The following is a 27,600-nucleotide window of genomic DNA, read 5'->3' on the forward strand; positions in this document are numbered from 1 at the left end:
TATATAGCACTTTTGTGTACTGCAGATTTTCTTCTCCAAGTTTGTCCAATACCCTCCAAGCTTGGCAATGTCTTGGAGAACCTCTTCTGTGCCTTCAATTAACGTTGGCCTAACTTCGTCCTTACCCCAAGAATTAAGGAGCAAACAAGCATTAAAGCAAAGGAATGGGTTAATGGATTTGGAAGCGAATTGAAGATTTAGTTACTGAGAGAAAAATTTCTAGTTGGTATGCTGAGCGAATCATGTTACATGATAATGATCATGAGTTTACATTATACATCAAAGTTCTTACTTGCTGCGGCCAAACAAATGCTTAAAAATAACAGTGTTATACATTAAGGAAATAAAAAGATACAAGGAATGCAAAGAGAGATAGATAATAAATATTCACAGTGCAAGAAAAACGTGACTTTGCAATTGTCAAGACAGTCCTCTTGAGAAGTTGGAGCAGTCCCTGATTAGTGTAACAAGGGGAGGTTGAAGAGCCTGATGGCTGTTAGAAAGAAACTGTTCTTGAACCTAAATGTACTGGTCTTCAGGTTTCTGTACCTTCTGACTGAACGTAGCAGTGAGAATAGGTTGTGGCCAGGGTGGTGGGAGTCCTTTATGAGAGGCAGCACCTCAAATAGATGTCTTCAATTGATTGGAGGTCAGAGTCAGTGATGGACCTGGCTGCGTTTGCTACCTTCTGCAGCCTTTTGCATTACTGGGCACTCAGATTGCTAAAGCAAGCTGTGACGCAACCAGTTAGCATACCTTCCACAGTAGAAGTTTGATAGACTCTCTGACGACAAGTTGAGGTGGTCGTGTCTCCGGTGCAGAAGCTGGCCCCCAGCTCAGAAGGGAAGGGGTGGGGGAGAAGAGGAGAGTGATAGTCATTGGGGACTCGTTGGTAAGACAAGTGGATAGGAGGTTTGCTGGACAAGATTGAGGCTTCCAGATAGTATGTTGCCTCCCAGGTGCCAGGGTCAAGGACGTCTCTGATCAAGTACACAGTATGCAGGAGGGGGAGGGCGAGCAGCCAGGTGTTGTGGTCCAATGACATAAATAGAAGTGGGGATGAGGTCCTGAAGGAAGAATATAAGGAGTTAGGGAAAAAGTTAAAAAGCAGGGCCTCAAGGGTGGTCATCTCAGGATTGCTGCCTGTGCCACACGCTGGAGAGGGTAGGGATAGGAAAATGTGATGGATAAATGTGTGGCTAAAGAGTTCATTCAGGGGCAGGGGTTCAGATTTGTGGATCATTGGGAACTCTTCTGGGGAAGGTCAGACCTCTACAAAAATGATGGGCTACACTTGAACTGGTGCAGCCTGTTCCTGTGCTGTAATTGTAATGGTTTTATTTCTTAGAAGGTAGAAAGTAAAGAATTGCTGTTACTTGTGGGGTCTGATGGAAATTCCTAGTCTTTAACAAGATGCTCGGTACCAAAAGAAAGCAACATTGTGGAATTTAAAAATTTTAAATTAAGCAACCCAGCATGGTAGAGTCCCTTTCAGCCCATGAAACCCATCCCGGCGAATTACACCCTACCACCCTGTACATTTTTGGAGAGTCGGAGAAAATCGGAGCACTGGGAGAAAGTCCACGCAAGTCACGGGGAGAATGCACAAACATCCTTGCAGACAGCTCTGGATTCGAACCAGGGTCACTTGGGGTGTAATAGCATTGTGCTAACTGTGACATTAACCATGTGGTTTGTTTGTTAGAAGAGTGAGTCATCTTGTGAATGTCATAAATTCCCAAATGCTGCAAGTGAACAATGCTCAAAAATTTTTAAGGCAAAATTTATAACGTGTGCATACATGTAAAAAACATTGGTTGGTGTGAACTATTAAATCAGGAGAAATTCTCCCATGCTCAGGGTTTTCCAACATTTTAATTTGGCTTTTGGATTTCACATGGACTCAACACAAGCTGCGAAACTTCCAGTCATGGGGAACATTCCTCTATCATCTTTCCATTCCCACCTTCCCACACGTCAAGAGTGGGCAACACGAAAGAGCCAGGCAAAACCCCTGGAGTCTCAATAATTACCCTGGGCAGGCATCCAGCTTTAAGATGATTACATTAACATGAGTCCCACAACGAGAGTGTCATGAGTGAAATCCTTCTCATCTAATGAATGGATCCCAAACGGGACCTGACCACCAAAGTGCAAGTGTAAAATACCCACCCAGCCCAGTGACAACAAAAATGTGCTCCTTCAATAACTGCACTGAATAGACTGTCAAACATAGAAAGGGTATTAGGCCATTCTGCCCATCGAATCTGCCACCCATACCACATTATGAATGACTCACCTTTTCAACACCATTCAACCCCATTCTCCTGCCTTCTCCCGACAACCCTTGATTCCCTCCTGATCAAGAACTTAATAAGACCAGAGATCGGGTGAACAGAGTCTCTTGCCAGAGCAGGAGAATTGAGAATCAAAAGCTAGTGGTTGGGGGGGTGGGGAGAGAGAGATTTAACAGGAACCTGAGGGGGAACCTTTTTTTTTTGCACAGAGGGTGGTGGTTGTATGGAATAGGCTGTCGGAGGATGTGGTTGAAGGAGGTACTATTAAATGTTTAAGAAACATTTGGACAGTTAAAAGAATAGGACAGGTTTAGAGAGATATGGACAAAATGCAGGTAGGAGGGTTGGGCATTTTGGTTGGCATGGACAAGTTGGGCCACAGGGCCTTGTTTCCATGACCACATATCTTTTCCTCTGTGAAGTCCTGGATTGGAATGGCCTGAACCATTCCGAATGTAGTGCCTTGTTCAGAGAACTCAGCCAATTAGAGGCCATTACCATTCATAAGACATTGGAGGAGGAAAAGACTATTCAGCCCATCAAGTCTTCCCTGCCATTTATTCATGAGCTGATTCATTTTCCCACTCATCCCCACTGCCCGGCCTTTTCCCCATAACCTTTAATTCCCTGGCTAATCAGGAAGCTATCAATCTCTGCCTGAAATGCATCCAATGACCTGACCTCCACAACTACCTGTGGCAACAAATTCCACAGATTTACCACCCTCTGAGGAGATGCCCTTCAATCCTGAAGTTGTGTCCCCTTGCCCTACACTCTCACATCATGTGAAACCACCTTTCTATATCTTCTCTGTCCATGACTTTCGACATTCGAAATATTTCAATCAGATCCCTACTCAGTCTCCTAAATTCCAATGAATACCAGACAAGAGCCATCAAACGCTCCTAATATGATTCCTGGAATCATCCAAATGAACCTCCTTTCAACACTCTCTAACATCAGCATATTTATTATTAAATGAAGATCCCAAAGTGCTCACAATTCTCCATGTGAGGTCTCATCAGTGCCTCAACATCACATCCCTGCTCTTACATTTTATTCTTCTTGAAATGAATGCCAGCATTTCATTTGCCTTCTTCACTCCCATCTCAACCTGCAAGTTTACCTTCAGGCTCTCCTGCATGAAGACTCCCATGTCTCTTTGTGTCTGGGTTATTTTCAATTTTTTTCCCATTTAAAAAAATAGTATGCCCATTTTATCTTCTCTACATAATTGCATGACCATACACTTTGGACATTATATTTAATTTGCCCATTCTTCTAATCTGTCTAATTCTTTCTACAATCTCAGTGTTTCCTCTGCACTACCTGATCCTCCACCTACCTTTACCATCTACAAACTTGACCACAAAGTCATTCATTCCCTAATCCAAATCAAAATATGGCATAATGCCTAACACCGCCTCACTAGCAACTGGCCGCCAAGTAGAATATGATCCCTCTCTGCTTCCTGCCCATCAGTCAATGCTCTACCCCAGTGGTTCTCAACCTTTTTCTTTCCACTCACATACCATTTTATGTATTCCCTATAAACCATGGGCTCCTACCTTAAGTAGCCTCATGTGTGGCACCTAGTCAAAGGGGTTCTGGAAATGCAAATACACAGCATCCAGTGCATCTCCCTCCCTTATCCAGTCTGCTTGTCACTTTCTCAAAGAATTCCAGTGCAAAGGGACATGGGAGCCTTCATGCAGGAGGGCCTGAAGGTAAACTTGAATATTGAAACGGTGGTGAAGAAGGCAAATGAAATGCTGGCATGGATTTCAAAAGGAATAAAATATAAGAGTCGGGGTGCGATGTCACTTTCTCAAAGAATTCCAACGGGTTTGTCAAACAAGATTTTCCCTTAAGGAAACCTTGCTGGCTTTTGCCTATCCTGTCACGTGTCTCCCAGTACTCCATAACCTCCTCCTTTACAATGGTCTCTCACATCTTCCCAACCACTGACATCAAGCTAACTGGCCCACAATTTCCATTCTGCTGCCTCCCTCCCTTCTTGAATAGTAGGGTGACATTTGTGATTTTCCAGACCTCTGGGACCATACCAGAATCTATGGATTACTGAAAAAAAAATCATTACCAGTGCCTCCACAATCTCTACTGCTACTTCTTTTGGGAGGGTGCAATCCATCTGGTCCGGAGACTTATCCACCCTTAGACCATTCACCTTTCTGACCACCATCTCTCTTGAAATAGATATACTGATATACTTTGGTATCTGGCAGACTACTAATGTTCTCCACTGTGAAGACTGAAGCAACATTCTCATTTAGTTTCTCTGCCATCCCCTTGTCTCCCATTATTATTCTCTGCATCATTTTCAATGGTCCTATGTCTACTCTCACCTCTACTTTATTCTTCATATTCTTGAGGAGGCTTTTTCTATTTTTATTAATATTATTTGCTTGCTTTCATGCTTCATTTTCCACTCCTTGTGAGTTTTAAATGTACTTCTGTAAGTTTTTAAAAATCAGAATCGGAATTTATTGTCCTGAAATTCGATGCTTTGCTGCAGCATCAAAATGCAAACATTCATATTATAACCATCTTACAACATTACTATAAAAAAGTAAAATTAATAGTGCATGAAAAGTCAGGCGGTGTATGGTTCACTGATTATTCAGAAATATGACGGCAGCAGGGGAAGAGGAAGCCCTTGTGCCGTTGAGTGCTCATCTTTAGGCTCCTGTACCTTTTCCCGATGATAGCAGAGTGAAGATGGCATGGGCTGGGCGGTGGGGGTCTTTGAGGATAGAGGCTGCTTTTTTTAAGACACTACCTCATGTAGACGTCCTCGATGGAGTGGATTCTGATGCCTTTGATGTCGCGGGTCAAGTTAACAAACCTCTGGAGTTGATTTTGTCCTAAGAGAGAGTTGGCGCCTCCATACCAGGCAGTGACGCGACCAGCTGGAATGATCTTCATGGAACACCTGTAGATGTTTACAAGTCTTTGGTGTCAGACGGAATCTCCTCAGGCACTTCACAAAGTATAGACGCTGGTGAGCCTTCTTTGTGATTGCATCAACGTGGAGGTTCCAGGACAGATCCTTGGAGCTGTCGACACCCAGGAATTTGAAGTTCTTGACCCTCTCCACTACTGAGCTCTCAATGAGGACTTCCAAAACCTTTATCTTCCCACTACTTTGTGCCTTCTTGTATGCTCTTTCGTTTGCTTTCACGTGGGTTTTGACTTCGCTAGTCAGCTACAGTTGTAACATTGTTCCATACAAATATTTCCTTTTTTTGGTATGTATATATCTTGCAGAAACCCCATCCATTGCTGCTCTACCATCTTCCCTACTAGTGATTCCTTCCAATCTACCTTGGCCAGTTCCTCTCTCATGCCACACAATTCCCTTTACTCCACTGCAATACCCACAAGTTTGACTTCATTTTATCCTTGTTGAATCTCAAATTGAATCAATCATCAGTCACTGGCCCATAATGGTTCCTTTACTCTAACCTCTCTAATCACCTCACGTTCATTGTACAACACCCAATCCAGTACAGCCGATCTCTGCTTGGGCTCATCAACAAGCTGCTCTAAAAAGCTATCTTGTATGCTTTCTGCAAAATCTCTTCCTTGAGATCTAGTCCAAACCCAGTTTTCCCAATCTACTTGCATGTTAAAAGCCCCCATGATTTTACCCTTCTGACACACCTTTTCTATCTGGCGTTGCAAATTTTTGTCCATATTAACAGATACTCCTTGGAAATTTGTATATCCATATATTTCAGCATATAGGTCGACCAGCATGCAAGTCAACCCCCATTTTTCAGCCTAATTTCAAGGGTTTTATGGTATATCCGGCATATAAGTCGACCCCCATTTTTCGGGCTGCCTGGTCCTCCCAGGTACAACCCAGAATTTGCAAGGAATAAAGCTGTATATTAAGTAAGTTTAAAAAAATCTCAGCCCAACTGGACAGGAGCAGTGATGGCCCACGAAGCTGGATCGATGGCATCATGCTCCTAACGGTAGGAACACTGACCTTAGGGTCCCAGGTAGAAATTGTTATGGCAATGCCTAGTGGTGGGGAGGTGTCGGGGAGTGGCAGAGCAGGCAGTGGGGAGGTGCTTCCAGCATTGACTTATATGGCGAATTGACATCAATCAGTTTTTTTTTCACAGTGAATTTATCTGGCATACAAGTTGATCATCTTGGAGGTCCTGCTCCAGCCCAACTCCTTCAACTTATTTTGCAGGACCTCTACCCTGCTCCTGCCTATATTCATTTGTACCAGTAAGTACCATGACCTCTGGTTGCTCATTCTCCCACTTAAGAATATTCTGCACCTCCGGGAGGCATCACATTATCCTGGAATCTCTTTTGTGGCTGCAGAGGTCTGGAAAATCACAGTGGTAATCAACTCAGGACAAGCCCCCCAAAGCAATCACATCAAAATGTTCAGAGTAAATATATATAAACACCCTCCCCCCCAAAAAAACAGGTTTGAAAGGATAGGAATTCAAAAGAGAAAGTGACACACATCTTTTGTTGGAGCAGAATCTGCAAACAATTGGATCTTCACTGCAGCAGATGGTTCTCCCCAGTTATTATAGTGAAGCCTTTTATTCGCACAACAGGACGTCACAGGGTATTTTGCATTTGAAATGAGTCCTGTTCAAATTTGGTCATCTATTAAGGACATTTAAAAGACTGTTAGACAATATGGATGCAAGAAAAATAGAGGGTTATGGGTGTGAGGTAGGAAAGATTTAAAATGTTGAGTAGGTTGGCACAACATAGTGGGCCAAAGAGCCTGTACTGTGCTGTAAAGTCCCACAGTCCTTTTCTTTCTGAGCAAACAAGGAGAGATAAGGATTCAGAGAGGTAAAGACAAATTGCAGATGGGTTTGTTCTTCTCCAGTGCATAGATTCCATCGATTTGTGAAAGGCGTCACTTTTCAGAAAGGTTCAGAAGAAAGTTACAAGACATCTTCAAGCCTATTGCTTTCCAGATTCAAGAAAAGTGCTGATAAACTCCCTTCCAGAATATTACAGATACCTGGTTAACATTCTGCAAGATGATTGAGTTCTGGTCACCTCATTACAGGAAGGATGCAGATACTTTAGAGAGGTTGCAGAGGAGATTTATCAGGATGTTGCTTGGATTGGCAAACATATCTCATTAAGCAAGGCTGACGCGCTAGGGCTTTTCTCTTTAGAGCAGCAAAGGTTGAGAAGAGACTCAGCCAGCATCTTTCCCCAGGGCAACAATAGCTAATACCAGAGGTCATCTGATGAGTGGAGAAAAATTTAGGAGAGACGCCAGAGGTGAGCTTTTTACACAGTGTAGTGGGTGCTCCGAAGGAAATGCTAGGGCTGGTGATGGAGGCTGATAAAATCCAAAATACACTTAGAAACCAACATGGATATAAGAAAAATAGAGGGTTATGGGTGTGAGGTAGGGAAGGACTAGCTTACTGTGGAGTGGGCTTATATTTGTCAGCACAATAGCCTGTACTATGCTGTAATGTTCTATGTTCTGTGTACAAATATGGACTTTGTTCTATGCTTGGCACCTGACTGAGATACAAGTGCACAGCTGGTTCAGCTGAGATGGAGCTCATCAATTTCAGCTTAACTTGGACTGTAGAGATTGATCAACCACTGCACCTCCTCAGCTGTCTTTCCCTCACTCTAAGTACGTAGTCACTGGACTGGATCAGAAGCAACCCTGCGTAAATGACAGGCATTGATATTAATGGGGGAAAAAAATCAGTTGGAAAGGTCAGAGATCAACCACACAACTGCTGACACACAAACAGATCTTCTGGCGGAAATCAATGGGTCAAGCTGCATCAGTGGGAGAAAAAGAATAATCAATGTTTCAGGCCAAACCCTTTTATTGAGTCGTGATAACGGGTTTAGGCTCAAACTGTCATCTGTTCTTTATCTCCCAGGGGTCATGCTCACTCCCTTGAGTTCTTCCAGCAGATTGTGTTTCACTTCAGCTTCCAGCATCTGCAGTCTCCTATGTGTTACCACTATCTTGTTGTGCCAACCTACATAAACCTACTCCACCATCAAACTAATCCAGTGGTTCTCAATCTTTTTTCTTTCCACTCACATAGCCTATGCCATCGCTGCTCTGTGATTGGTAAAGGATTGCTTAAGGTGGTGTGTGAGTGAGAAGGTTGAGAACCACTGCTTTAGACCCAATTGTTACTGAAATATTTTGCTTGAGAAAATTTCTCCTTGGCCCATTTCCTTTAAAGTTCTGAAACCATGCACATAACGAGTCAATTAGCTATGATTATAACAGTGGTTTTCAAACTTTTTCTTTCCACCCACATACCACTTTAAGCAATCCCTTACTAATCACAGAGCACTGATGGCACAGGGAATACTTAAAGTGGTATGAGAGTGGAAAGAAAAAGGTTGAGAACCACTGATCTAATCAAACCCAACCTTGCAGCCCGTAACCCTCTGATAGTTAACAGCATTAAATCTTTTCAATGACTGGTGATTCAAGCACAGTCAATCTCCAGGAAATCAATCAATTTTGGAAATGGATCAAATTCCTTCAACAAATAAATTGGCAACCATTTAAAACAAGGTGGCAGCTCCAGTGTTCTGCTTCTGCTACATTTGCGTTGCTTTTTGTTCAATCACTTCAAATCCATTCTTTCTTCTGTCTCTTCATAATATGAACTACACCTAATTTCACTCCAATTCACACTACTTCTCAGTTTCAAAAATGTTATTTTCAAGAAAAATCATAATTCTGTTCATTGAGGCTTTTGCGGCACCATTTCCAAGATGATCCCTCCGTATGTTTTTAATAGAGGTAGAACATGTTCAATCCACCAGCCCTCAACACAAACTCACAACTTAGAAGGATTTGAAGGTTTTGCGCTGAACCACCATTGCTGCTCTGTTTTCTCTTGGATATATCCTATATGCATTTGGTGACCATTTTGCTTGGAGTACTTGAATTTATTTTTCATACATTAGTCACAGAAACTTTGATTAAATGAATTGAAGCAAAGCATAGAGCCAGTTGTTGGTTTTCTTTGGAACTACTTCTGTACCTACTCCTTTCTGAACAACCTAGAGGTTCAGGTCCAACCATGGTCTTAATGTCTTTGGAATATGAACAGACACAGCATTCTCCTCTAATTAGGAATATTTCCATCCACAGCAGCCTAATCTCGTTTTAACGACCGCAGGAGATGTGTTCAATCCAGGGTACTCTGGAACAAAAGCCCTCTTTACTGAAGCCCACTGAAACTTGGCTCTGGAATTCAATGGCACCAATCCACCACATATCATCCTCTGTGGAGCATTCTGAACACCTCATTTCCTCCCACTGGCCTGATGCCACTCAGAATTTACAACAGATGCACAATCAAGGCCATTCTCACTCAGCTGTGTACAATGGAGCCAAATCAGGTCGAGGCTCAGGCAGCTATTGCAGCCTTCCTGGTGAGAAACAATTAGCGGATTCACCATTGGGTCAGGAGAAGGTGATGAGATCACCTCCAAAGGGGTTTGTAGGTTAATTGGTGTATTTGGGCAGCACGGAATCATGAGCCAGAAGGTTCTGTAACTTTGCTGTATCTCTAAATTTAAAAAAAATTAAAACAATTGTTTTGGGTGGTTTTCAAGGGATATTTGCAGAGTAGTTGGAAGATGTATGAGCTGAAGACAACATATTCATCAATCATAATTAGGTCATTCAGGAGATAGATTAGATTACAGTAACTAAAGAGAAAGGAAAGGAAATGTTTTATTTACATAACAACTCTACAATTTTTTTTATATATTAAAGGAACCAAGAGAAACGGGTTCATGCAAGAACATGGCGAGGAGTCAGAGGTGTCAGTTCAATGGCTGATGTCACAGATCCCATGCAGGTTCCCCAGAGGTAAATGATCAGAATTAACTTATTGATAGAATATACAATTTAGCACAGAGCAGGAACAGACCCTTTGCCCCAAAATGTCTGTGCTGAACATCTTGCCCAAATTAAACTAAAGCTCCACTGATCCATATCCCTCCATTCCATCTTTGCTCATGTGTCTTTCTACAAGCCTTTAAAAAATGGACTGTTATATATGACCACATTCCCCAGAGGCTTGAGAAGGTTTATAGGATCATGAGGAACATAGATAGAATGAAAGTTCTTCCAGGGTAGAAAGTTCGAGAACAAGAGGACATTCGAAGGAGGAGATATTTAAGAGGAGCCTTAGGGGCAATTGTTTCACTCAGAGGGTGATCCACATCTGGAATGAGCTGGCAGGGGAAGCTGTACAGCAGCACGGTTAGAGTACTGTGGTGGTGGTCAGGGCAGCCCTATTGCAGTCCCAACGACCCGAGTTAGAACCCAGCCCTGTCTGTAAGGAGTTTGTAAGTTCTCCCCATGTCTGCGTGGATTTCCTCTGGGTGCTCCGGTTTCCATCCACCCTTCAAAATGTATGGGAGTTGTAGGTTAATTGGGGTATTTTGGAGGCACGAATACATGGGCTGGAAGGCCCTGTTACTGTGCCGTATGTCTAAATTTTAAGTTTTAAAATTTTTAGCAGAAATAATTCCGACATTTCAAAGACATTTGGACATATTTACGGATCGGAAGGGCTTAGAAGGATATGGATCAAACGTAGGCAAATAGAACAAGCCCTGAAAGCCACTGTGGTCAGCATGGACATTGGACCGAAGGGTCTGTTCTGTGCTGTGACTCTATGACAACCCGTTCCAGACACCCACCACTCTTGTTCCTCACACTTCTCCTTCAAGCTTCCCCTCTCCACTGCCCCTTGCAAACACATATCCTCTGGTATGCGATATTTCTACCCTGGGATTCTGACTCTCTACCTTACTCTTGTAAAAAAAAAATTTAAAGATACAGCACTGTAACTGGCCCTTCAGCCTATAAGCCTGTGCTGCCCAGGATACAACCATGTGGTCAATTACTAGCCCCATACATCTTCGGAAGGTGGGAGATAGCCAGAGCATCTGGAGGAAAATTTGTGTGGTCACAGAGAGACTGTACGTACTCTATACAGATGGTGCTGGGTTCTAACCTGGGTTGATGATGCTGTCGTAGCCCTGTGCTCACCACTACGTTAATTGTACTGCCCATCTTATAAACATCTGTCTGGCCCCCCTTTAGCCTCCAGAGAAAACAACCCCTCTCCATACCACATACCCTCTCAGCCAGGGAGAAGCATGATGAATTGAATGGTCTTTTCCTGCTTCTGTTTCTCATCTTGCTATGTCCCAAAAATCCTTCACAGACTTTGGAGAGTCCTTCACAGACAGTAGTTGAAGTGTAGTTACTGCTGTAGATTGGATTCTCTGCTTTGAGCAATGGAACCTCATTGGACTATTTGTCCAGACAGTAACAAGCCTTGGATATCTGCTTCATGAAAACAGCACTCTGCAGGTTAGCACTTACACGCTATTAAAAAAAAAAGAATGAAATGCAATTAATGAAGAACTGTAATCATATTGTTAACATTAATACCTTTAATTTAATATTATTACTGATGGTCCTTACCACAGAATCAAGAAATTAACACTAGATTTGGCATTGAAATTGCAAATTACAAGTTCTGATGTAAAAATTTTCTCCATGTAAATAGTATGAATTGCTTTTGTACAAAACAATGAAGAAGATAGCAGTTGGAGTTTAAAATAGAAATCGATTGATTCTAATTAGAATTGTAATTAGGCTCAGAATTTCTATCCAGATTTTTCAATCTGTGCTAGTCAACCATCGGACTGAAGGTTCATAAATTCAAAGTATACAGCTCCTTTATTGTCATATATGTAACTGCCCAAAGAGCTGACCTTAGTCTGGAGTTCCAGCCGAGATGAGAATGAGAAAAGAGATTCCCTTCAGAGATATCGCGTGTCCATTGATCTTGCTGCTGCCCCCCACTCTCCCCCGTAGGAGCTCTCTCTGTCAAAGTTGATTGAGAGGACCAACTGAAGGTATACGTTACAGGGTCCCATCAAGTGATAAATTGGAGAGCACCAAAGGGATCGAGATCAGCAGCAGCTCATTTGGAATATTATTGAGATGGTTTTGGGGCTAAACTCAACTGCAATGCCCCAGAAACACTGCTAATCTTTTAATATAAATTTCATAATAATTTTTCATGATTGCCTTCATTTCATATTGTAAATGTAATCCCTTGCATTTTACGGTGTGATTTTGGAAAATGCTGGTTCTAAATATTGTTAATGTTAAGGGAGAAGTTAAATTACAGGCATCTTCAAATTCAAAGAAAAGGTCCAATGTTATGTACTCAGGGAGGCATCCAGTGGGATCACACTGTAGCCATTAAAATGTTCCTTCCTTGGGAAGGACATTGCTTTACCTCAAACAAACCTTCTAAGTCAACCCACAATTTGCCAAAAGAACTCCAGCATCCACGGGAGAAGAAAGAAGAGGCAACATTGCAGGTTGAAGAGCCAGAGAAACCACGGAGAGGGAACAGAACTCCCGTCGAAGAGAGGAGTACGACCACGAGTGTGGGGTAGGAGGGCCATTGCAGCATTTATCTTTGGAGAACCTGAAGGAATGGAAGCAACATTGCTGGCTACATTTCATCGCTGGCAACACTGGTGTAAGCAATTATAGGTGACCATGGGGGTGAAAAGACAGAAACACCCATATGCGAAGACCTGACCCAGTTTGACCAGCATTGAACTGGCAGGCTGCCAAAGGCCACCCCCCCCTCCTCCACCCCCAACATTATGAACCCCATCTACACTTCCCATAGTCACAGCAAAGCAGCTAACATACTAAAGGACCTAGGCCACTCCGGTCACATTATCTCCTCTATGCTCCTGTGGGGCAGAAGATACATGAACCTTCAGATTTAAAGATAATTTCATTCCTGCTATTATCAGACTCTGAAATTGGAATGAAGATCTGGGATCTCAGTGGCTGGGATTAAGAACAATTGGGAACAAGATTTGAACATAACGTTGTCAGATGAAGATTGGTTCTCTACTCTCAGCTTGATCAATGATCCTCCATTTAGTGCAAGACTGAAATAAATATCTTGTAGCAGGTTGCTACGGTTATAGCTCAGGAAGAAGACTGGCACACCAAGAGAGTATAATAGGCATTGACTCTTTGGGCTGCAGCTCTACCCTTTATAGGCAACCGGCCGTGTCATCAGCGGGGCATGCCTTGACCGAGGCCGGCTGCTGATTGGTTGTCCCTGATGCGCGGGACCGGATTGGACTTCCTGCAATCCGCTGGCTGTGATTGGCCGATTCGACTGCTATTCCTGTGGCCTATGGGAGCGGGCATCTCCTTCCGCGTGCTGCCTGCCTGATCGTCGTGTTCGATGACTGTTTGCTGTGTAGACCGTGGACCACTAAAATCTCATTGGTTAAAGATGATCCCTTGCTCTGTTTAACTGACTGAAAAGAGAGCATTGCTGGGACAAAGAGTAGGTAAAGAGTGTAATGGATTATCTTTTACCAATAAGATAACTATAACAGTGTCTGACTGAAACACCCAACATTTTTATTTTATTATTGCATTACCTGTTGTACTTAAATATGTGTTCACCTGTCTGGATACCATGTCACATAAAGCTTTTCACTGTATCTTGGTACAGATGACTGTAAAAAATTTACATATAGTTCAGTCGATGGGACAACCTCCAATCGAGGCCTTGGGTCTGGAATGTTATTGTATGGAGCATCAGCTTCCTAACCTGAGAGTCATTCCAGGTGGCCACTATTGCTGACAACAGCATTGGAAAGCTCAGTCAAGCTCTACATTCATGGAAGAACAACTATGGTTAACTTGGATTTAATGAGGAGGGGGAAGTCGTGTCTGGGATTTCTCTGCTTAGTAGTCATCAACTGCACTCATTTTAAATGTTTACATTTTAGAAATACTGCAGGGTTATAGGCCCTTTGTGGCCATATGCCAGTGCTGCCCAATTACACCCAAATACCCGACAGCCCCCAGTACATTTTGAAGGGTGCGAGGAAACTGGAGCACCCAGAGGATACCCACGCAGATACGGGGAGAACATGCAAATTTCTCATAGACAGCGTGGAATTCGATTCCCAGTCCAGAACAATGACACTGTAAGTGTTGCGCAAACTGCCATGCGAAACATGCCACCGCACTATGCAACCATCCACCCCACTACGTATAACAGTCTTGTCCAATGACATATAAGTATCCGATTCCACTGCGTATAACCATCCCTCTGCACTATGTATAACCATCCCTCCCCACTACATATAACCATCCCTCCCCACTATGTATAACCGTCCCTCCCCACTACGTATAACCATCCCGCCCCATTACGTATAACCATCCCTCCCCACTATATATAACCGTCCCTACCCATTATGTATAACCGTACCACCCTACTACGTATAACCGTCCCTCCCCACTAGATATACAGTCCCACCTCACTACGTATAACTGTCCCTCCCCACTATATATAACCGTCCCTCCCCACTACATATAACTGTCCCTCCCCACTGCGCATAACCATCTCTCCCCACTACGTATATCCATCCCTCCCCACTATGTATAACTGTCCTGCCCCACTGCATATATCCGTCCCTCCCCACTACATATATCCATCCCTCCCCACTACGTATAACTGTCCCATCCCACTACGTATAACCATCTCTCCCCACTGTGTATATCCGTCTCGACCCACTGAGTATAACAATCCCTCCCCACTTCTAATAACCATACCGCCCCACTACATATAACCGTCTTTCCCCACTACGTATAACAGTCCCGCCCCACTATGTATAACTGTCCCTCCCCACTATGTATAACCGTCCCGCCCAACTACGTATAACCATCCCGCCCCACCACGTATAACTGTCCCTCCCCACTAGATATAACAGTCCCGCCTCACTACGTATAACTGTCCCTCTCCACTACGTATAACCGTCCCTCCCCACTGCATATATCCGTCCCTCCCCACTACGTATAACCATCTCTCCCCACTGCGTATATCCGTTTTGACCCACTGCGTATAATCGTCCCTCCCCACTACATATAACTGCCCTTCCCCCCTATGTATAACCGTTCCGCCACACTACAGTAAAACTGTCCTGACGCACTATTTATTACCATCCCATCCCACAGCAGTAACCGAGCTGCCCCACTACCTATCACCTTGCCGCCCAATTGCATTTCTCTTTGAGAATCTTGATCATATTATTGATAGAAATGGGTTCCTCTCCATGAATGACTGAATGTTTGTTAATCAGAAAAAATAATTTTTGTCCTTCATAGCCTTATTGCCCGACAACTGCCATGACTCCTTCACCTATGGTGGCAGAGATCATGGAAGGCCCCTGACAAAACTGCCTATTTTACAACTTAGCACATTGTACTCAAACATGTACTCTGTCAATCAATAGTTGTACAGACTGACAGAGCTCACCAGACTCATTTTGCTCATAACTTGATGAAGGGCTCAAGATCGAAACATTGGTTATACATATTTATCTTTGCTATATAAATTACACTGTCTGTCCCGCTGAGTTTCTGCACCATTGTTTTTACTTCATATTGTGGTGTCTAGCCTTTCATGTTGAATTTGCTGAATCACTTGTTTTGCACTTGGATAGCTGTGAATATTTATTATCTATTTTAAATATTTATGATCTCCTTTTAATCCAATTCAGTATACCATTGCAGTTGCTTTTCGAGTTGTTTTGAATGAGTGTGTTTCATGAAGTACTTGTTTGGCTGCAGAGGAAGAATTTTGATTCATATGTACATTGTACAATTTGTATGACAATAAACTCATTATGTCTGCTCGAGCTGAATAAAGTCAGCTTACCGATACAGTTCCAGTGTCTGTGCCACTTGTTGACAGCCTTGGCAGACACATTGCAGTGTGTCCTCAGGACTGTGGAGACTTCAGCTTAGTGGGGTATATGCTGCATAGGCTGGGTGACAGGAGACAGCAGCTAGTGCCTGAGAAGGAGCAGCCAGGAGACTGGGATCCTGGGAACAAGATCACAAACAGAAGACCAGCAACAACAGAAAGGCCTGCTCCGTGGGAGAGTTGGTTGTTGAACTTCAGGAGTTTTGCTGCCCGTTGAGCTGAAGGAATAAACCAATGTGTGGGCAGGTGGGAAGGACTTCCCTTGCAGAGAGATGCTCCAGGTGAACAGCCGCATCGATGAGTGAATCTCCCTGAAAACCTTGGACCCCTCCCCACATTCTGTTCATCACCACCACTCTGATACCCTGGACACCCAAAAAACTGACAAGATAGTTCAGGTGATTAATAATATTCCTCTGCTTTCCATCTACCTCTGTCGTGCATATGGCACATCAAGCAGATAACTCCTGCTTTCATTGTTTAAGGATTTCTGAGAATGGCACCTCGTAGAATGATCACTGACCTCTGCATAGAGTACTTTCTCCTCAAAGGAACTCCACTCTGCAAGTGTTTACCTGTGGTCACACACTGTGCACTAATACCCAGTGGTAGATTGTAGCCAATCAGCTGAGCATGGCGAACGTCTCCATATATTGACTGGAGGTAGACAGGTGGTACTTCTGGCCTGTGAAGTCCACACTCATCCAGTGATGAACTATCGGTTATGGGAACTCATTCGGTTTAGTTTAAGCCGATTGTCCATGTCAAGATACACTGCTGGCAAGAGAGGACAACAGCGTTCAAGTTGATTGCCACCTGTATCAAGATGGAGGTTGTTTTGTGAGCAGACTTGTGGGCATCTCATTCATAGTACAGTAGGTTAGATGCAGAACAGGAATACAAAGAAAGTGCAGTTCATATGGAGCAGCGGCAAGATCATTTTACTCCTGTGAGGTTTTAATACAGGAGTCTGATAACAGAAGAAAAGAAATTGTCCTTGAACATGGTAATGCCCGTTCTCACATTCGTGAATCTTCTTCCCATTGTGGGGACAGGGTGGGGTGAGGGGGTGTGAGAAGAATGTGGCTGGGATGGGAAGAGTCTTTTAATATGTTGGCTGCTTTTTCAAGACAGCAGCATTATAGATGGAGTCGTTGGAAGAGAAGGGAGGGGGGGATTGTGCGAGGCGTTCACAACCCTCTGCAATTTCTTGTCTTGGGCAGAACAGTGCCCGTCCTACGCAGCGATGCTCCCTGAATGGATGCTTTCAATGGTGCACCTGTAGAAGTTTGCAAGTAACCCGCCCAATTTCAATGTTCAATGTGAGGGTGTTGTTTACATGCTCTCACGGACGTGCTTTATTCCTGTGGATGTGAGGCAATGTTGGTTCACGGAGATATGCCTTCCCACAGAAGTCCATCACAACCGGTTCTTGCAGATGCACGTTGTTATTGTTTTCCACAGAGATTCGTTATTACTAGTTTTCACAGATGTGCCCAATCACTAATGCTGTTTGATCATGATGTTTTCCAGCCGTCTGATTGCTCCTTCCTTATGATATGCCAGGTCATTGCATCATCATTCAGGTTAGCGTGATCACTGATTCTTTCCACTGTATTTGATTACTCTGAATTACAAATGTTCTCAGTCTCGAATTCCTGTAATCCGTCTCTGACCCCTGCTTCACGTCGTAATTTGACCACTGATCCCGACAGATATGTGCAATCAATGCTCCCTTTAGCTGTGTCTGTAATGACTGAATCCACAATTCATGTGCCAAAAAAAGCCAACAGGTACTGTATGTCTGAGCATTGATTCACTCATTATCACAGCTGTATCTGTTCTTTTGTCTTGAGGGGTCATTCATTTTGTTGGCTGCCTCTCCCCGATAGCAGGAGATGTAGAAGGAATCCTTGGGGGGGAGGGGGGAGGTTTGTGCGATGTTCCAAGCTGCATGCACCACCTTCTGCAGCTCCTTTTCCACACTATGATGCAGCCAGCAAGCAGGCTTCTGAGGGTGCACCTGCAGTTTGTCGAGTGACATCTTTAACCTCCTTTGTCTTCGAAGAAGGAAGAGCCCTTTCTTGACCATCATGTCCACGAGCTTGTTGCACGCAGGTCCAGTTATTGGAGGTGTTTATTCCAAAGAGCTTGGCGCTCTCCAACTCTTTCGACTTCACTGCCATGAATGTGGACAGGGGTGTGGATTCTGGCCCCTCTCCTGAGGTCAACGATCATCTCCTTCATCTAGCACCTAATAGCCTGAATATGCCTGGGATTGTCTGATCTGAGACCAGGCCCCGGACTGGTCAGTACTTGGAGGGGAGTCCAACTAGGTTTCATGAGTGGCGCCTTACAGAGAACAAAAGTTAAAGAATGTCAACAGCACCTTTACTGAGGTTGAGAGAGCAGTTGTTATCTTGCAACGTGCCACCAGACCTTCAATCTCCTTCCTGTATTCGGACTCATCGTTATTTATTATCCATCCCACGATTGTGGTGTCGGTGGTGAATTTCAAGATGGAGTTGGAACAATATTCAGCTGAACATTTGTGGGTGCAGAGGGCCTGAGCACACATCCTTGAGGGGCTCCTGTATTGAGGGTGATTGTAAAGGAGATGTTATTGCTCATCTTCACTGATAATGGTCCATCAGACAGGGTCCAGTGGCTGAGACCAAAAATATCAGAAATAGAAGGCGGAGTGGGCCATTTATCTCCTTGCACCTGCTGCATCATTATACAAGACACTTTCCTCCAATGAAATAGTCAGCATTAACGAACATTTATCTTTATAGATACAGCTAACAACAACATGTAAGCCATACAAAACAAAGTATTTGTTCGCATTCCCCCTGAGATTCCTCTGCCTTTCGCCAAAAACATCAAAGATTTGAAAAGGTGATACCTTGCATCAGGAATCTTTGCTGGCCAGGCTTTTCTCTTGATCGTGATGAAATCTCTGCATTTCTGATGTGGGATAAATCACTTCTACGATGGTTGGCGTCTAGCGTTTTCACTGTTCTCCAATCTTATACTTCTGATTAGATCAACTGTTGTAGTTCAATTTCTTTGGCCCAGGTTCCTCTGGCCGTTTTGACTCACATTTCACTGGCTCAGGCCCAAGGCCCTTGTGACTTTATCGCCCTCGTGGCTGTCTGAGCACCTATTCATTTATTCTGGCCCTGAGTCTGACCCATTTACCCACCCGCAGACCTCCCACCCCTCTCCTCCCCCTGTCCTTTCTTTGTTTCTCCCCAGCCTCTTATTCAGGTGCTTTTTGCTCATACAGTACAACTCCAATGATCAGAAATAGGATATCCTCAGTAATTCAAAATTTTTTCAGCACCGAACTGACTGGGAACATTGGGCTCCCGGCAGCGGCAGCCAGTGGCTACACCTCGGGGTCCTGGCACAAGTGGGGCCACGGTGGGGAGGTGTCGATGATTGGCAGTCGCCTGCATTTTTTTTGGTCAGAATTAAACATTATTTTAATGCTTAAAAAGCCTTCCCTTGTTGTTGTTTAAACAAGTGATTTGCTGATGCTACTGAGCTGTTTATAAAAAATGACCAGTTCTCCAAAAAAAAGAAGCCCTGACTGCTTCAGATAATCAGAGTTGTACTCCACGTTGAAGAAGGGTTCACGCCGAATTGTTGGTTATATATCTTTAACTACATAAAATCACAGCATCTGCAGACTTTCAGAGGCTTCAGGACACTTGATCACTAAGATAAGGAATGACTATCATTCTTTCTCGATACCTCATTTTGGCAAGTTGGATCACCTGGTGGTACTCCTTCTGCCTGCATACAGACAGAAAAAACAGAGATCAGGGCAAGCAGAAGGTGGTCACGGAAGGCTGCAGAATGGCTACAGGACTGCCTCAAGTCAGTAGATTGGTCAGTGTTCAAGACTTAAACTGAGAATCTGAATGATTAAGCCAAGATCATTTAGGACTTTATCGAAACAGCTGTGGTCTAGAGTGTCCCCACCAAAGCATTCATGGTTTTCCCCAACAATGAAATCTAGAACCTGCTAAGAGCCAGACCATAGGGATTTAAGTCTGGAGACCCAGATCACTGCACAAGGAGCAGGGACGACTTAAGAAAAGCCATCTCCCAGGCGGTGGAGATTCTGGCGCGAATGGAAACAATGAAGGATATCTGACATCTGTAGCAGGGTCGGAGTGATGTAACCTGCTACCAAACCAAATCCAGTGCAATATGAAACACCAAAGCTTCACTCCCCGATGAGGTCAATGCCTTCTACGTGTGATGTGACCACCAGAACAAGGACAAATCATTGCACACCACCATGTCTCCTGATAATCCTGTCAGTATCCAAAGATGCCTTGAGGAGAGTGAATCTAGGGAAAGAATCTAGTCTGGACAGGGTACCTGGCCGAGAACTGAAAGCCTGTGCTGATCAACTCGCCAATGTTTTAATGGAACTCTTCAACTTGGCATGAAACCCACCTCTTTCAAATAGACCTCAATCGTACCGGTGCCCAAGAAGAATATGGTAACCTGCCTAAATGACTACTGACCAGTGGCACTTATATCCAGAGTGATGAAGTGTTTTGAGGGGCTGCTGTTGAAGCTTATCAGCTCCTGTTTGAACGGTGGCATGGATCCATTCCAATTTGCCTACTGCAGCACAGGACTATGGCAGATGCCATCTTGCTGGGTCTACACAAAACGCTGGAACATCTGAACAGTAAAGACGCATACATCAGGACGCCTTTTATCGACTACAGTTTGACAACAGACTACATGATCCCCTCAAAACAGATTAGCAAACTCCAAGACCTTGGCCTTAACAAGCCACTGTGTAATTGGATCATGGACCTCCTCACCTCCAGACCCCAATCAGAGTGGACTGGCAAGAACACCTCCTCCACAATCTCCACCAGTACCAGAGCACCAATGGGCCATGTATTTAAGCCCTGCTCTACTCACTATACATCTACAGCAGAGTGGCTTGGTTCGATAATAAGACCATTTACAAATTTACTGATGCTACCACAATATAAAAGGGGGAAATGAGTCAGCAAACAGGAGGGAGATTGAAAATTTGGCTGGATTGTGTACTAGGAACAACCTTGCACTCAATGTCACCAAAACTAAGGAGCTCATCATAGACTTCAAGAAGGGAAATCCAGAAGTGTACAATCCAGATCATTGGTGGAGAGGGTAAACAAATTTAAATTCCTCTGAGTCACTATCGCAGAGGACCTTTCCTAGACCCAACGCACTAATGGTATCATGAATAAAGTACATTAGTGTCTCTACTTCCTCAGGAGTTTACAGATGTTTGGCATGACATTGAAAACCTTGGAAAACTACTATTGATATGTAGCAGAAATTGTCCTGACCAGCTGCCATCATGTCCTGGCATTGGGAGGAAAGCCCTACAAAAGGTGGTGGACACAGCCCAGTACATCACAGGCAAAATTCTCCGCACCATCGAGAAAATCTACATGAAGTGTTGCCATTGGAGAGCAGCAACAATCATCAACGACCCACATCACCCAGGACATGTTCTGTTCTCTCTACTACCATCAGGAAAGAGGTATAGGTTCCACAAGATTCATACGTCCAGGTTCAAGAGAAGTTGATCCCCTTCCACCATCAGACTCCTAAACAATAGATTCAATCAGAGACTCATTTAAAGACTCTTACTTCACACATTATTTATTACTGAATATTTTTCTGTATTTGTACAGTCAGTTTGTTTCCATTTCTTTCTTTATTTACATTTCTATCTTTTTTGTATTGAGTACAGTTTACACTGCCGATAAGTAGAATTCTGCCTTGCCTGCAGGAAAAAGAATCTCAGGCTTATATTTGATGTTGTGTATTTAGACTTTGAACTTGAACTACTCTCCTCCCACCTGGGAAGGACAGCATTAGCTATTAACTTAGATCATGCTAAATCCATTTATAGGTAGGTATAGGTCTTCTCTTTCTCCAAGCAAGTGCAGATGGACCTCAACCTTCAGTCAGTCTCGTACCTGGTTGGGAGACAAGCCAGACATAAATAGTAAATAGTGCACGGCTGGTTTAATTTTCATTGCCTGAATTTGGGCCTACGATCGGCTTTATTTAATTCTTAGACAAAATCATTTAAGCCTGGCACTCTTCACACCCTCTGTTGATTCTGTGGGGAAATAATTGTTCCAAATCAGTATGGTGTGTTTTGTGGTTTATCTGGTAAATCCAAGTAAAGATCTTAATGACAAAACAGCTTCAGTTAATCTGACAGATATCTTTTAAGTTTGTCGATGATGCCTCCTTCATTTATTCCTCATTTCTAACCAGGGGTCACAGGCATTGAGGTTTTTATTCAATGCTCAATTTGTGGCTGCAAGGAAATATGGTGACTGCTTCTTATCAGGAAAGCAAAGATTTGCTCTACTGCTGCTAATATATTAAATGCTGTGATGCTAATTTGTATTTCATACTGTGCATGTTAGTTTAAGGCATTTTCTATGCAGGTGTGCGATTCTTTTTCAGATGAAATGCTTGTATTGTGATTAAACAGGAAAGTCTGCAGGCACTGTGATTGCAGAGCAATTCACAAGGTGCTGGAGAAACCAGCCTGCTGTGTTTTCCCCCGCGACTTTTCCCTGTTGTGGTTGTATTGTGACGTTCACTGTAAAAAAGGTTGCCCCAAATTTTGTGGCCAAATAAAGGAGTGACAGGAAATGACAAAACAGCTGGTCAGGCAGCGTCTGTGGAGAAGGGAACAGAGTTGTCAGCTCCAACAATGGGTTCAGTATGATGGCCAAAATGTGTACATATAACATAAATATTCCCAAATATTTATGTATTTTTTTAAATTATATCTTCATGTGATTATTATGTGCTGTGTATCTGTGTACTCGAGATGGCAGAGGTCGACAGCATCGAGTCCACGCTGCTGAAGATCCAGCTGCGCTGGATGGGTCACGTCTCCAGAATGGAGGACCATCGCCTTCCCAAGATCGTGTTATGTGGCGAGCTCTCCACTGGCCACCGTGACAGAGGTGCACCAAAGAAAAGGTACAAGGACTGCCTAAAGAAATCTCTTGGTGCCTGCCACATTGACCACTGCCAGTGGGCTGATAACGCCTCAAACCGTGCATCTTGGCGCCTCACAGTTTGGCGGGCAGCAACCTCCTTTGAAGAAGACCGCAGAGCCCACCTCACTGACAAAAGGCAAAGGAGGAAAAACCCAACACCCAACCCCAACCAACCAATTTTCCCCTGCAACCGCTGCAACCGTGTCTGCCTGTCCCGCATCGGACTTGTCAGCCACAAACGAGCCTGCAGCTGACGTGGACTTTTTACCCCCTCCATAAATCTTCTTCCGCGAAGCCAAGCCAAAGAAGTATCTGTGTGGAGAAAGACTTTCATCTGGTTGTATATATACAGCCAGATGACAATAAACTTGAACTTGAGATCATCCAAAAGGTTAGTGGAATGCAGATACAGGTTAAATTGCTTTATTCTTATTTTAGCCACATGGAAGTGGAAGCTGGCTCTCAGATATTCCTCCTTTCAAGAACTTGTTACCTTGCTGATTATGGCCCAAACATAGGAGGTTAGTGATTTTACTTCCACCCAATGACCCTTCAAACAACTAAATGACAAAGGGCAAATCCTCTACCATGATCTGTGTGGATCTGCTGACGAAAGATTCCTGAGAATACTGCTGGGGCTGGAAGAGTTATAAGGATAGGCTGGGCAGGCTGGGGCTTTTTGCCTAGGAGCGTAGGAGGATGACAGAGAATCTTACAGAGATTTATAAAATCTTGGTTCGGCTGGGAGTCGGAGGAGGAGCTTGGAGAGGGTCGGGCTGTGAATCAGAGGAGGAGGAGCTTGCTGAAAGTGAGGAGAAGGTAAGCTATTAAAGTCGAGGGGCTTACCGGGGCTTGGGCCTACTTGGTTCAGCTGGGAGTCGGAGGAGGAGCTTGGAGAGAGTCGGGCTCTGAGTCAGAGGAGGAGGAGCTTGCTGAAAGTGAGTCAGAGGAGGAGGAGCTTGCTGAAAGTGAGGAGAAGGTAAGCTATTAAAGTCGGGGGCTTACCGGGGCTTGGGCCTACTTGGTTCGGCTGGGAGTCGGAGGAGGAGCTTGGAGAGAGTTGGGCTGTGAATCAAAGGAGGAGGAGCTTGCTGAAAGTGAATGGGTTAATTGGTCAAGGGGCCAATAAAAGGAGTGAAAGGGGAGGGAGCGGCCAGTGAGGAGTGGCTCAGTGAGTGAGTGGAGCAGTGAAGGAGTGAGACTTCCTGGTTTTGGCTTATCAGGCTTTGGCGAAAGCAGGCAAGGAGAAAAGGTAAGCTGAGTTATTTGCCTTCGTATTCAGAGTCATGCCAATAGGGTTAGTGGTCTGTACTGGGTGTCAGATGTGGGAACAATGGGTGACCTCCACCCTCCCAAATCGCCACATCTGCACCAGGTGTACTGAGATGCAGTTACTAAGGGAGTGAATTAGGGATTTGGAGTTGCAGATTGATGACCTGCGGCTTGTAAGGGAGAGTGAGGAGTTAATCGACTCAACTTTCAGGGCGATAAATACTCCAGAACCCATGTCAGGTAAGTGGGAAACCGTCAGGGGGGGAAAGAAAAAAAGCAAGAAAAACGAGAGCACACCAGTGACTATCCCACTCAGCAACAGTTATGTTGTGTTAGATTCTGCTGAGGGAGATGTCCGGACAGAAGATGGCCATGGGCACCAGGTCAATGGCAATGAGCCTGGCAGAGTGGTGCAAAACAAAAGGAAAAGGAGAAATGCAGTAGTTATTGGGGACTCCATTGTCAGGGGTACAGACAGGAGGTTCTGTGAGCCAGATAAGTATACCCGCATGGTGTGCTGCCTCCCTGGTGCAAGGGTACGAGATATTACAAATCGGATCCAAAATATTCTGAGAGGAGAGGGAGAGCAGCCTGATGTCTTGGTACATGTGGGTACAAACGACATTGACAAGAAAAAGGAGGAGGTAATGAAAAGGGATTACAGTGAACTGGGACGAAAGCTGAAAGACAGGAACGCTAGGGTGGTGATCTTGGGATTACTACCTGTTCCAAATGCAAGTGATGAAAAGAATGTAAGGATAAGGAAAATGAATGTGTGGCTGAGGTCCTGGTGTACAAGGCAAGGATTTGGCTTCTTGGATCATTGGGATCTCTTTTGAGGAAGGCATGATCTTTACAAGAGGGACGGGTTGCACCTAAATCCAAAAGGTGTCAACATTTTGGCAAGTATGTTTGGTACAGCAGTGGGGCAAGGTTTAAACTAATTTTGCAGTAGTATGGGAACCAGAGTGATAGGAAAAAGGGTAGGGAAGATAAAGTAATGGCCAGGAAAAGTAAAATAGGAAAAGCAATGTTGGGAGGAGAAAGTAAAAAATCAGATGGTGCAGTGAGTTTTCGGGTCAATGATAGTGTTAAGAAAATTACAAAGAAAAATAGTGGGCAGAAAATCAAAAGAAAAGGTTACAGAAGTCACTAGATATTAAAAGGACAAAGAGCATAAGGGCACTTTATCTGAATGCCCGCAGTATTAGAAATAAGGTTAGTGAACTTGAGGCGCAAATCAGTACCCATGCCTATCATTTGGTAGCCATCACGAAAACATGGCTACAAGGTGACCCTAAATGGGAATTAAACTTTCAAGGGTATTAGGTGGTGCAAAGAAAGAGACAGGATGGTAAGGGAGGTGGAGTTGCACTCTTAATCAAAGAGGAGTTCCAGGCAGTAGTGAAGAACAATATAGGATCTAAAGAGCATAATGTTGAGTCCATTTGGGTAGAGATAAAGAATAACAAAGGGAAAAAATTATTGGTGGGTGTTATCTATCGTCCACCATATAACAATAGTTTAGTGGCACAGGAATCAAAATAGAAAGATAAGTGAGGCATGTAATAATGCTACGGCAGTTGTCATGGGGGACTTTAACTTCCACATAGATTGGGAAAATCAAGTTGGTCGTGGGAGTCTGGAAGAGGACTTCATAGAATGCATCCACGATAGCTTTCTTGAGCAGCATGTTAAGGAACCCACAAGAGAAAATGCTGTCCTGGATCTAGTGTTGTGCAATGAGATAGGTAGAGTAAATGATGTAATAGTCAGAGACCATCTGGGAAATAGCGATCATAGTATGATTGAATTTCTCATTCAGATGGAAGGGGAAATAGTTAGATCTAAAACTAATATATTATGCTTAAACAGGGGTGATTACCATAGGATGAGGGAGGAATTGGGCAGAGTGGACTGGGAGCACAGGCTAATTGATGAAACAGTTGAGGAACAGTGGAAGATTTTCAAATAAATATTTTGTCATGCTCAACAAAAATATATTCTGGTCAGGAAAAAGGGCAGCAAGGGAGGGAAAAATCAACCATGGTTAACAAAGGAAATAAAGGAGAGTATAAAATTGAAGGCGCAGGTATACAAAGCTGCAAAGAGCAGTGGGAAACTGGAAGATTGGGAAAACTTTAAGAGACAACAAGGGATTTCAAAGCGGGTAATAAGAAATGGGAAAAAGGATTATGAAAGTAAATTGGCACAAAATATAAAAACAGAAAGTAAAAAATTTTATAAATATACAAAACGGAAGAGGGTGGCCAGAGTTAACATAGGACTCTTGGAGGAAAAATGAGGAGATGGCCGAGGCATTAAACAAATATTTTGTGTCAGTCTTCACGGTAGAAGACATGTCCAGCTGCCCAAGTGCAGAGTTAACGATGCGAATGTTGGGGAGGGCCTTGATAAAATAGTTGTTACAAAGGAAATAGTGTTGGAGAAACTAATGGGACTAAAGCCAGACAAATCACCTGGTCCTGATGATATGCATCCAAGGGTTCTGAAAGAATTGGCAGAAGTTATAGTTGATGCATATACCAAAATTCCTTGGATTCTGGGCAGGTCCCGGCAGACTGGAAGACAGCAAATGTCACGCCACTTTTTAAGAAGGGATGTAGGCAGAAGACTGGAAATTATCGGCCAATTAGCTTGACGTCTGTGGTTGGAAAAATGCTTGAAGCCGTCATTAAAGATGAAATAGTGAAACTTTTGGAACGTAAGGGTTCAATCAGGCAGACGCAGCATGGTTTTAGAAAGGGAAGATCTTGTTTGACAAAGTTGTTAGGATTCTTTGAGGATATAATGGGCGCAGTGGATAGAGGGGAACAGGTTGATGTTGTATATTTGGATTTCCAGAAAGCATTTGATGAGGTGCCGCACAAGAGACTTCTCAGTAAATTACAGGAAAGTGGAGTCTGGGGAAGTATATTGGCCTGGATTGAAAATTGGTTGTTTGACAGGAGGTAGAGAGTCGGGATAAATGGGAGTTTTTCAGGTTGGCAGAGAGTGGTAAGTGGGGTGATGCAGGGGTCAGTGTTAGGCCCACAACTGTTCATCATTTACATTGATGACTTCGAGGAGGGGACA

General features: G+C 43.8%; 1 long non-coding RNA gene across 4 annotated transcripts in view; it reads right to left on the minus strand.

Moving 5' to 3' along the window:
• The window catches only part of LOC138742978 (uncharacterized), a 128,997-nt gene that overhangs the window by 18,792 nt on the left and 82,605 nt on the right, over window positions 1-27,600 (minus strand). For 3 of the 4 annotated variants that reach the window (XR_011344554.1, XR_011344555.1, XR_011344557.1), the window contains one exon: window positions 21,850-22,182. This is a non-coding gene — a long non-coding RNA (uncharacterized lncRNA). Of the gene's footprint in view, window positions 1-11,475; window positions 11,728-21,849; window positions 22,183-27,600 lie in introns of those variants that run through there. The other variant, XR_011344558.1, reaches the window with a different exon arrangement.

The sequence above is a fragment of the Narcine bancroftii genome, chromosome 9, assembly GCF_036971445.1.
Source record: "Narcine bancroftii isolate sNarBan1 chromosome 9, sNarBan1.hap1, whole genome shotgun sequence".
Lineage (NCBI taxonomy): Eukaryota > Metazoa > Chordata > Chondrichthyes > Torpediniformes > Narcinidae > Narcine > Narcine bancroftii.